Below are 12,500 nucleotides of genomic sequence, written 5' to 3'. Positions count from 1 at the left end.
CACCTTCCCGCTTTCTTTCACAATCCACATGGTTATTATGTAATATAATACACAGAATAACATGTGATTTTGATCACAATAATAATATCAGTTAATATAAGAATAGTAATAATACATTTTAAAGTATTGCAATTACAATGATCACCTTATATAATTCATGAATTTGCTTTGAAGGAACATTCGGAAGAAAACAACAATTTGTTTTATTCATTTAATTGTATATATATTTCTAATTGGAATATATCTGTCCACAAAATGAAAGATATGTAAAATAAATATCCAAAGACAAAGCAAACAGCTGTGGGAGGATGCATCCCCAGCCCGTGTTAAATCAGCGGAGGTTCAGTACAAAGTTAGCATTAATAAAAGTCTGAATAATAATGCGAATGATAATGTACGGGTCTCAGCCCACATGGTGATACATGAGGGGCAGATCTTTGCATAATAATGAACACCATAGTGGATCACAATAGATTAATAATTCATCATCAGTCATAAAACTTTAATATTGGATGGACCCAGAATTTAGTCTTTGCTGACCAATCATGTTTTTATCTGCTCATAAAGTTTTATTGTATGTAGGTTTTAATGTTGTATGTCTATTAAGTATGATCTAATTTGTGTTTATTTAATTGTTGGGTTTACACATTTATACGTGCCTGGTGCAAACAGCCTCTCGCCGTCACATCCCGTTACCTAAGGGGAAAAGGAAATGTATTTTTCAAGCTGGGATTTATCCCAGTAATAGGTGGAACTCATTCCAAAATAATTGCAATATTTATGAGCAGAAGTAGCGACTTAAAAAAAAAGGTGATGGATGTATAGAAAGGTTGAGATATTATTGCAGAGAATCTCAAAGGGGTTGGAGAATAAGAGACTAAACAGAAGGAGAGAATATGTATCTATAGTGGTGAAGAAAGCACCAAATATTCACAGCATGTATCTAGCCCTCCAAGGACTGCCATGGAGTGAGCCATACACACCGGTATCTGCATGCAACCTTCATTCGCGTTTGGTATTCAAACCCCCATCGCATCAAACACACACACACACACACACACGACACACACAGACACAGACCCACACACCAACACACCCACACACCCATACACACACACACACACACACACACACACACACACACACACACACACACACACACACACGCACACACTGTTATTCTAATGGTGAGTTGAAGACAATCTCAAGGCTGAGGCACAGCATCACCACACTCCTCGATCTTTGACACGAAGACGTGTAAAGTAGTAGTACACAGCAACGTCAACCATAGGCACCTGCATGGGGATACACATGAGTATGTGCTCTCATTAGGCAGCAACAGCATCATACAAACGACCTGCTTCAACTCTTACTGAATGATATTAAAGGTGACACGTGTTTATTCACTATATACTATTGAGGCATTAAGCATGCGAACCAAAGCAACGTACATTGTGAGCAGGTGGCGGTTCAGGCCAGTGGCTCACAGATGCCTACAGGTGGACTATAATGACACAGGGGTTCAAACCCAGTACCTTTCGACTGGGAGTCACACCGCCCCTCGTTTTGATTGGCCCATTTGTATGGATCGACAACTATGTGTGATTATAGCCACCGATTTGTTGTCACTTTTCCACACACTGATGACACGGTTGGCAACGTGAGTGCAGTCTGTGGACTGAGCCAACAGGACCCACCTGCCTCATGTTTTTATTTATCCACTCTGCCATTGGCTGCCTCGCTCGTCCCACAGAGGATAGTGGGTAATGAGTCCCAGGCCAGTGGGAAAGTGGGCAGCAGTGTAGTGGGTCTCTATTGCTGGATCTGAGTGCATCTGCAATGCGGGTGTTTTCGGATTGGTGTGTTTCTACCGGGGCACACTTCACTTGGGAGCAGTTTCTGTTCAGGAGAGGGAGGATCTCAAGCAAAGACTACAGCGTGCCCTTTGTTGCTCTCGATCATACAAGTGCCTGAGTTGACTCCTCTTCTTCCCCTCCTTGGGGTTATTGATCAATTGATTGGCAATCACCGGGCATGAACAGAACCGCAGCGCGTATGGTTTTGTCCCGGTCGACGGTTGGCGCTGAACGAGTCATTGACTCGTCGAATAACAAAGCGATGCACCAACTGTTGAACCAAACTCCTCCGTTGCATAACACGCTCCGTTTAGCCGCTCTCAACCTCAGGCACAATGGCCGAGCCACGAGGGTGAATCCAGGCTGCGCTCTCTCCGGCTTGACCGAGTCAACAAGTCTGAAAAGGGACAGTTCATATGGTAACCGGTTGTCCAGGCCCAACCTGCCAGCAGCAGTATCATTGAAGGTGGCAAGTGTCTCACTTTTTTTTCTTGTTAATCCTCTCGATCCATTTACGCAAGGCTGCCTGGGCCGGTCGCTTTGAGGATCCAACCTACCCCCAGGGGGGCGCTGGGGCGTGACCCGTACCTTTGACCTGGACGCATTATAGATAGGGTTCTGTCAGACTAGGTTAGGCTGTATGACAATTATATTATGTTCGATTCAATTATATAACGTTGGATTAGGTTATATTCGATTCGATGAACCGATCAGATTATGAGTCCGATTAGATCAAATTCAAAAGTACGGTAAAACCATGTATGGTGTTCTGTATAGTAATCACACTTCCGTCGCTGCACTGAACGGTTGCTTCAGAACACCACCATTTGAATAAGTAGCGCAGGCCAACGCCCAACAACGACGTCTCTGCCAACATTTACTGAAATAGCCTCACAGTTTCATCAGCCCACTGGGCTAACCCAGTTCACACCTTCTCCCCAAAGCCATCAGATGCGTGTCGTAAGTCTGGGCTGGAGCGCATCTTCTGTGATGCTTCCATACATTGTTCTGCTGGGGTTCTGCATGTCCCGACAGCCCGGCCTGATGACACCTGTGGATGTAGCGGGGGAAGGAATGTATGGGTATGTGTGTGTTGACGGGGGGGTAATGGGGTCTCTTTGTTTGCCTAAAGTCCAAACCCTCCGATGGAGGCCCCCCACCAGAAGCCTTGCTGAGTCAATTAGAGGAAGTCTGCAGACAGACAGCTCCTATGCGGGCTTAACAACCGCAGGCTGGGCAAGGCCAGACTGGTTGTGGTGGTGGGGGGGGTAGGGGCGCATGAAAGACCCAGGCCCCCGGTGTATGTGTGTGTGTATGTGTGTATGTCTGTGTGTGTGTGTGTGCTTGTGTGTGTCAGTAACCACCACGGTTGGTGGTTTCCTGAAGCCAAAGAATGGAAGACACCAGACAAGTTTGCAGAGCACCACCAGAGAATGCCTGCAGTATAAGCAAATGAGTGAACTGATCATCTCAGGTGACATTTGGAGGTACATCTCTTCACGTGACCTGAAGGGGGCAGTGCAGCCCTCCCCCTGGCGCACACACACACACACACACACACACACACACACACACACACACACACACACACACACACACACACACACACACACACACACACACACACACACACACACACACACACACATAGACACACTTCAACATCAAGCAAAATAACCAAGTATTGGGGAAAGAAAGGAGAAGAAAAAAACAACAAACTGCTTGATACCCTGTGATTCACGATGATGTCACCGTTTGCACACCTGCCAGACAGGCAGATAGATGTGAGGCCACCATTTCTCACTTGTGGCTAGTCTGCTCATGTGTTGCTCAGTGGAAAGTGTTTAATCTCCCTCGGTTCCCAGATTAGTAGTCATTGTTCTTACTCAAGGCAAACGGGTCACAGTGTTAATGAAGTCATTATCTCCCTGTCTGAGCAGCGCTGTTATGGGTTATGGGTGTCATGCCTTGAATTCAATGACATGGTATCGAATGTGTGTGTTTGTGTGTGTGTGTGTGTGTTTATGCAAGTCTGTGTGTGTGTGTGTGTGTGTGTGTGTGTGTGCATGTGCAATTGTGTGTGTGTGTGAGTGGTTGCGTGTGTATGTGCATGTGTGTGTATGTCTTTGTGCATGTGTGTGTGTGTGTGTGTGTGTGTGTGTGTGTGTGTGTGTGTGCGTGCGTGTGTGTGGCTGTGTGCTTGTATGCGGGACTACAGGATGGGTTTGTGTGTGTTTATACATGGGATATCCTTTATCTTTTCCCAGCACTGTACTAATGACGTAGATCAATCCAGAAATGATGTTGCCATTTTGCCACAGCTGTTAAATGTGACGGATAGATTCATGTGCGTTTGGATCTCAATCAGTGGGCACACAGGGGACTCTGCGGTCTTATCTGCATGTCGTAGGAACCTAGCCATTCAACCACATTGTATGCATTCATGTTTGTGTGTGCGTGTTCTGAATGTGTGTGTGTGTGTGTGTGTGTGTGTGTGTGTGTGTGTGAGTGTGTGTGTCCGTGTGTGGCAATGTGTTTGTAGGTGTGCAGTTGCACATATTTTCTACATTAACATACGTATCCCCCCATGCAGACCCTCTCATTTTTGCTAATCCTGTGCGTTTGCAAGGCAATTAGCGTTGCTAGCAACTCTGGACGGCTCTGGCGAACGGAGAACGTCGACTCACCCTCCGCTACTCTACTAGCCGCTATGCTAATGGTGAGTCTAATGCAATATGGAGCAGCATGTTAGAGTGTTGTTTGAGTTGGAGACACAGAGAGAGACCCTCACTATTGACTTCAAAGGCTGGGGCCATTCAGAGAGAAGGAAGGAGAGGGATGGAGGCAGAGAGAGTGAAAGTCAGAAAAAAAGGAGAGAGAAGAATAAAGAGTAAATAGAGGCAGGGCGAGAGAGAAAATGAGCGAGAAGGAGGAAGAGAAAATGAGAAAGGGAGATTCCCAAAGCAAGTATGTGTGTGTGTTTGTGTGTTTATCAAGGTGTCTTACAATTTTTGTCTCGTAATTGACGCAAATATGAAAGACAAGAGACGTTTCTTTGTGTTCGTCTCTTAATATCAAATTATGCAAATTAAAGACATTTCAATCATGGCAAAGATTACACTGAATCTGTGTGTTATTGTGTTCTGTGATTACAAACACAATTATTGTTTTAGTTTTTTATAATTATAACATCAGAATGTCATGCACATAATCATAATGCTAATCTGACCGGAATTAATGAATGTGGATCCAATCAATAATTTACAATGACAGTGTGAGAGAGAGAGAGACAAAGAGAATAGAGAAGAGAGAGATTAACAGACAGAGAGAGAAAGAAAGAGAATGTATTTGAGAGAGAGAGAGAGAGAGAGAGAGAGAGAGAGAGAGAGCCCAGGTGGTCACTAGATTAAAACTCAAATGTTCTACTACCAGTCATTATTATAGTCTTTAGTTGAATATTCTTTAGTATAGTAGTTGTTAGTCTATTAGTTGTCAGTATACTATTGTTAGGATGATAGTCGTCAGGATAGTAGTCATCATCATTGTAGTAGTTAGTAATGCATTCGTTAGTCTAGAACACACACTAACATACAGACATATTCATACAGACCTTTAGCATGCATTTTATCAACAAATGAGCCAGTAAATCTAAGGCACAAATCATGCCAAACCTGATAACGTGTGTGTGTGTGTGTGTGTGTGTGTGTGTGTGTGTGTGTTTAAGAATGAGTGGGTGGGTGTATATGAATATAAATATATGAGGAACAGGAATTTGTGGATAAGCAAGGAGGCAGGGAGATTTCTTTGTGTGTGAGAGAGAGAGAGAGAGAGAGAGAGAGAGAGAGAGAGAGAAGAGAGAGAGAGAGAGAGAGAGAGAGAGAGAGAGAGAGGAGCATACACATGAAAGACAAAAGGGGGACGAGAGTGAGAGATGAAAAATAGAGTTAAAGGACGATAGAGGTATACAAGTAGTTAAGAAAACTATGGGAAGGGAACGCGAGAGAGAGAGAGAGAGAGAGAGAGAGAGAGAGAGAGAGAGGTAGAAGAATGAGAAAAAATAAATGAAAATAGGACAGGATCAAAATATGTTCGTGAGTTAGTGTCATAATGCATGTCTCTTTGTGTATGCTGTGTGTGTGTGTGTGTGTGTGTGTGTGTGTGGGTGTGTGTGCGTGCGTGTGTGTGCGTGTGTGTGTGTGCGTGTGCGTGTGTGTGTGTTCATTTATGTGAGTAGGTGTGTATGTGTGTTTGTGCATATGTGGGAGTGTGTGTCTGTGTCAGTCTGTTTGTGTGTGTGTATGTGTGTGTGTGTGTGTGTGTGTGTTTGCGTGTGTGTGTGTGTGTGTTAGAGTGTGTGTCCTCCCCAGGGCATGGGGAAGATGTGAGGCATCTGTAAATGGAACAGAGATATGAGATCTGTCCTTATCTGCACTCTCCAGCATGCACACACAAATGTGAGTGCAAGTTTGTGTGTGTGTGTCTGTGTGTGTGTGTGTGTGTTTGTGTGTGTGTGTGTGTGTGTGTATGTGTGTGTGTGTGTGTGTGTGTCTGTGACTGCTTGAGCAGGAGCTTGCCACAGAATAAAAAAAATGAGTTTGTTGCTACGTTTTGTGCACTTGTTCCGGTAATATTACAGCGTTGTTTACACAAGTCCATGAGCCAGAACTTTGCCGGTAATGTTTCAACATGGGAGGGAAATTGGCAGAACATAGTCGCCGGCATTTCGCTACTGGCGCCCATTCACAAATTACCCCTATGCAATTCAATTGGAAGGGGTTTGCGGGTCTGGGATAGGGACAGCAAGATGGTGTCGTGAGAGAGAGCGAGAGAGAGTCTGAGAGAGAGAGAGAGAGAGAGAGAGAGAGAGAGAGAGAGAGAGAGAGAGAGAGAGAGGTTGTGTGTTTGTGTGAGCATGAGAGAGACAGAGGCAGAGAGAGAGTGTCTCCTTAATATAGTGAGCTTCTGAGGTTGTTGTAGCCCCGGGGTAGGAGCCGATTACCACATCCAGGCGCCTTCTACCTCGCAGTGCAGCCACAACTTTTAACTCTTACCTGAAGATCTCCAGGAATTTGAGTAAAAAGTCTAGGTTGCAGACACACACACACACACACACACACACACACACACATAATGCTGCAGATTACATCCACACCCTCACTCATTATTTCACCCTCTCATTCATTCCCAAACACGTTCATCCATTCACACTCATCCACACACACATACACGCTCACACATACACCCACGCTTCACACACGAGTTCACACACATTGAAAAGGCTAACCCCCATGTTGATAAAAGACACAAGGGCCCCATGTGGTCCACCAAGATAAGCCTTTGAGATGCTGTCTGTGTGTGTCTGTGAGTGTGTGTGTCTTGTGTGAGAGTGCGCGTGCCACAAGGCAAGCCGTGTGGTGGGTGTTTCATGGATTGGAGTCGCTGGGCAAGCCTTCCCCCCAGTCAAGTGTTTAGCCGCCTTCATGTGTTATCAGTCCCCCCCCCCCCCCGCCCCACACACAGTGATGGGTCGACTTAAAAACATCTCCACACGCATTGTAACCGCGGCTGCCGTTATTAAAGAATACTAAAGACCACTAAAGAAGAGAACTGCTCTGTCTGCCGAAAGAGCAGCCAAAGATAGAGGGTACGGACACAGAATAGAAAGGAACATATCTTTCTTGTGTATGTTTTTGTATTACCATGTGTAGTGAGGGAAGACATCGATTTTCCTTATCGAGATGGTGGAACGTAACCAGCCAATACCGTCCTGTGGCCGAGAGAGCATTTGGGGTTGAATCCCTCCGTGTCACTACACATTAGATCAAACGGAGACGGATCCCAAAAGCTCATTCCAAGTGTCATGATCCGAGTGTGCCGAACAAAAGGTGAGCAAAGTGTGTTCCCCGGTGAAAGGCAGGGCTCTCGGGGGGTGGCGGGGGGGACAGACGGATGAAGCCACAGAATAAACCGACCAGGCTGGGCGATGACAAAAGCGCCAGAGTGCAGCCACACACACACACACACACACACACACTGAGCAGGGGATGAATATAAATGACACGTAATGAAAGGAATCCCAAACAAAGCAGGGCGACTCCCGCCGGTGGAGCTGAGGAAGGAATTACCTTCCGGCGGGCGGGATGATGGAGGGAAGGTGTTCGCTGCGCTGCACGCCTCCTGGCCACGCCGCTGTTTACCGTCTGGTCATTTAGCCGGCATGTCCGTCCAGCGTGACTCCTGCTGAAGTCGGAGACAGCAATGTAAGGGGGCACCAAGGGGTTTCATTAAACAGTTACAGGTAGGCTGTGCATTGATTGGAATCAATGATTCGGAGTGTAATTGTGTTGGCCAGACATTCAGGCTTTTACTATTCTCTATTTAGTATTTATTAAGCAGATCTACTCTCCACTCCTCCATTGCTGATCTCTGGTTCAGTGAGGAAAGCAGCTGTGCTCTCTGTCCCTCCTAAAGCAGGCGAATAAAGATGTGAATAAGGAGAGCAGTGGCGCAAGCACACACACACACACACACACACACACACACACACGTGCGTGTGCGGGCACACACATTGCGTCGGAAGTGCGAAAGCTCCCTATAGGGTGACTGGCCTACATTGCAGAAATACCCCCTCGTCTGATGGAGAACATGGCTCGCACCCGAGTGGAGTTACTATGCACAGGGAGGCTGGTTGCTTCCAGCATCGCAGTCTGACGTTATCAGTCCATCTCCTCCACAACTGTTTGAGGGTGGAGGGGCTACGAACAAAACATATCCCCATGGATTCTTGGGGAGCTTTTTGTGTCCTTATTCATGGGTAGGAGAGGGTGGTTAGACATAGGCAAGTGTTTCGAATGAGAGAGGGAGTGCCTTTGTAGCATTAGGAACAGGGGCCAGAATCTAACCCGCGTCGCTACAAAGTTGACGTAAGGTCAGGTGAATGAACACCGGGGACATTTTAGGTTATTGCATTGTTAGCCTATTTATTGTTTGTGTTGTACATGCTTATGGCATAAAGTTAATCGATACTAAGACCCCTGTGTACTAAGTTTGCAGCGCATACTTAGTACAACACGAGACTAATTACCAACCATCTTAAAGTGAATGGCAAGCTAAATCTTTCTGTTAAAGCATCTTAATTTAGAACAGTATATTTTTTAAACAGGGACAAAATTCCCACCGGGGAGAGGTCAACCAAAAGGGAGACAATCCCTGCACACGGAGGACGTCTAGTCACCCGGATGTTAAGACTGTGGTTAGCTCACGGTTTGAGGAACCAGGTTATATCAACTCATTAAATGCCCCAGATGTGCTTCAGCGCCTCTGCGCTATATGTGTGTGTCTACCTAGAGGGCGTGAATGCGTCGACAGATGCTTTGGTGTTGCGTGAGTGTGTACTTAGGATAGTGGCGGAATCCCTATTCATCTTCATTATCAACATTCTCTCTCTCTCTCTCTCTCTCTCTCTCTCTCTCTCTCTCTCTCTCTCTCTCTATCTCTGTCTCAGAGATCTGTTGTAATTGGCAAATTATGGTAAACGTGCACGTGCCTTTATGCACACATGCACACGTGCCCATACACCCACAAACCCACGTGCACAAACCCAGCATGTGAATGTTATGGCTGCTCAAACTTATTTATGTGAATATCAGGGAGATGGAAAACCTTCATCTCACTTCTCTGACTCTGTCAGTTAATCTGTTTTCTAGCTCTCTCCCTCTCTCTCTCTCTCTCTCTCACGTTCTTTCTCTCTCTCTCTCGCTCTCTTTCTGTTGTTATTGATATCATCCTAAAATCTCTCTCTCTCTCTCTCTCTCTCTCTCTCTCTCTCTCCCACCCCCCCCCCCCCTCTCACTCTCTCTGCCGTTATCATTTTCTTGTAGAACATAAGCCACTACTTCTTATCACTTCTATCAAGATCAAGGGAGGGGTTTGAGCAGAAGAACAGCTTTTTTGCCTTAAGTTTTAACAAACATTTATTTTCCTCACATTGCCATCATTAAAGCAACCGACACCAATTGCTTTCAACAACCACAAAAAACGACCAAAATAAAATAAAACAGTCCCTGGATCTCATTAAAACACAGGGTGAGGATCCAGATCGTAGGCTTGCGTACGTTGTGGTGTCTCTGCCTTGGGCCGGTCAAGGTCCCAATGTCCATGTCCATATTAAAGATGAATAAAGGATTCATTGATGGATCAATTTCCTTCCATTTTGATAGTACACCGTAGTCCAGTGGTTAGGATGTTTGACTCCCAGCCAAAGGTCTGACCTCTAGGCATCTTTGCTGCCCCAACCCCTACCTGCTCCTCAATGCCTTCTGTCTAAAATTCACTGGGAGTCACTCTGCCTCTGCTAAATGCTAGCCCGTCAGTCTGTCTACTGGTGACCAATTATTGTTTATTTGTATAACTTATCTTGACGACACACTCGCACACACACAGTCTCTCTTGGTATGACAATGTCAATGGGCTGTTGGAACAACAAATGGAACGGCACAGAATGAAATTAAGGACTCCTAATTCAGAGCGTAATATATGGACAAAATATGCACAACCATGCACAACACACAGACTTCTACGAAATACAATAAGATATGCTAATGAAGATATACACACACACACACACATACACACACACACACACACAACTTATAACACAACTGGTGGGCATGGTGACCAAGGTGAAAGGAGAAATAAAAGAGAAAGCGTTGGTAAGCGTCAGAGATAAGTCTTAAGTGGGATGGAGAGATAAATAGATAGAAAGAGGAAATAATGGTTAAAGTTAAAGAGACAGAGAGAGAGAGAAAATCGACATGGTAAAAAGAGAGAGAGAGAGTGCCAAAGCACTTGCTTCCCACTCCCACATTGTTCTCTTTGTGTATCAGTCTTCTGTCACTCTCTATCTCTCTTTACCACTCTCTCTTTCTCTTAACCCCCCTCTCCTTCCCTCTCTCTCCCACTCCCTACATCTCTTTCTCTTTTCCTCAGTGTATCTGTCTCTCTTTCTATCTCTTCCTAGCTCTCTCTCCCTTTCTGCATCAGTCTCTCTCTCTCTCTCTCTCTCTCTCTCTCTCTCTCTCTCTCTCTCTCTCCCTCTTTCTCTCTCTCTCCTCCTACCTACCTCTCTCTCCCTCTCTTCCCTGCGCTGCTCTCTGCTCATTAGCTGGAGGGATTCGGAAGCGATCGGCAGCCAGCATGGAGCTGGCCATGGTGCCTCAGAGATTCAGTACGTACAGCTATCTCTCTCTCTGTCACTCTCCTCTTCTTGCTTCGGTCCTTCTCCCTGTTTTTCTCCTCTCTTTTCCACCCTTCTCTTCTTCCTCTTTTTGTCTTTTTCCCGCTCTTTTTCTTTTCTCTTTCTCTTTTCTCAAACACCTGCTCTCTGCCTTTGTGATGCTCTTCTTCTCTCTCCCGCAATGCTTTGTTGGCTGTTTGTTTGGCTGTTTGTTTGGCAGTTTGCAGTGTGTTTTGGTGGATGTGAAATTTTGTGTTTGAATTGCTGTTCTGCCCCTTTTTTTATGTTCTCGAGAGCCTCCGTAGCACAGAGATAATTGATTGATAATTGCTAAGTGACGTCAGGCGCTGATAGGCTGGTACATGGAACAAACTTGTTCCATTGTGTTGTATTTTGTGTTCATCTCGGATCTATTGTTCATTGTCCTTTTCAGATCCAAGCTGAGCGTTATTCCTTTTGTCTTTTCACTCTAATCGCCGTTTTAAAATGTGTTTTATGTATGAGGGTATCACTACAGGGTGGGGCAAGTGTGTGTGTGTCTGCCTGTGCGTGTGCGTGTTTGTGCATGCGTGTGTGTGTGTGTGTGTGTGTGTGTGTGTGCACAAATGCAAGCATGTCTGTGTGTGTGTGTGTGTGTGTTTGTGTTTGTGCACATGTGAGCATGTGTGTTTGTGTGTCTGTGTGTGTGTGTATGTGTGTGTGTGTGTATGTGGGAGACACCTGTTGGTTTAAGTCATTTGAGAATGCATCTACTTTATGTAAACGTGTGTGGTCTTTGCAGATGGATATTGTTGCAAAACTGTTGTACAAGAGATGACGGCCGTCTGTCTGTCTGTAGGGAGAGAATGTCGAGGGAGAGCTGCTCACAGATTGAGCCCACTCTCCTCTGTGTTTAATGCTTCACTCCTTCTCCTGCAAAGGAAACATAATTAAGGCTGTCCATAATGTACAGATATAAAGGGAACTAAGCAATTAGTTTTCCATCAAATTCCAAAGAGAGGGCTCCCATTTATTTTCTATAGAAATGTGTATAGACATTTCTATAGAAAATATATTTTGGAATTCAAATTTAAACTAAAATCCGATCAATCTCAAGGCGAACAACAACAAAAGATCAATATGTGGTTAATGCATTTATTCCGTATGTTACAGTGTATATGGTTCTCTGGAATGTAAATGATGTGGTGTATGTTGTAAGCACAGTGGTGCAACACATCAGCGTAGATAGTTGTGATTCCGCCTTCTGTTTGATGGCGGTGATGCTGTGTACGGTTAAAATGTAATCATCCATTATTAAAACCCCTGAAATATTTATTAGACCTTCTTCTTTTTATGGGTCCCTTTTCCGCCTTTACTGGGAGAATTTAAATAAACAGATTAGCTACCCGGGGAAAATACAATATATAAGA

The 12,500-nt window shown here is 45.0% G+C and overlaps 1 protein-coding gene across 4 annotated transcripts in view; it reads left to right on the top strand.

The window, feature by feature from the left end:
• Positions 1-12,500, top strand: part of plch2a (phospholipase C, eta 2a) — a 130,452-nt gene that overhangs the window by 13,041 nt on the left and 104,911 nt on the right. The window lies entirely within an intron of this gene.

Source organism: Pollachius pollachius, assembly GCF_949987615.1.
Source record: "Pollachius pollachius genome assembly, chromosome: 8".
Taxonomy (NCBI): Eukaryota; Metazoa; Chordata; class Actinopteri; order Gadiformes; family Gadidae; genus Pollachius; species Pollachius pollachius.
This window is presented reverse-complemented; position numbering and strand designations above follow the sequence as displayed.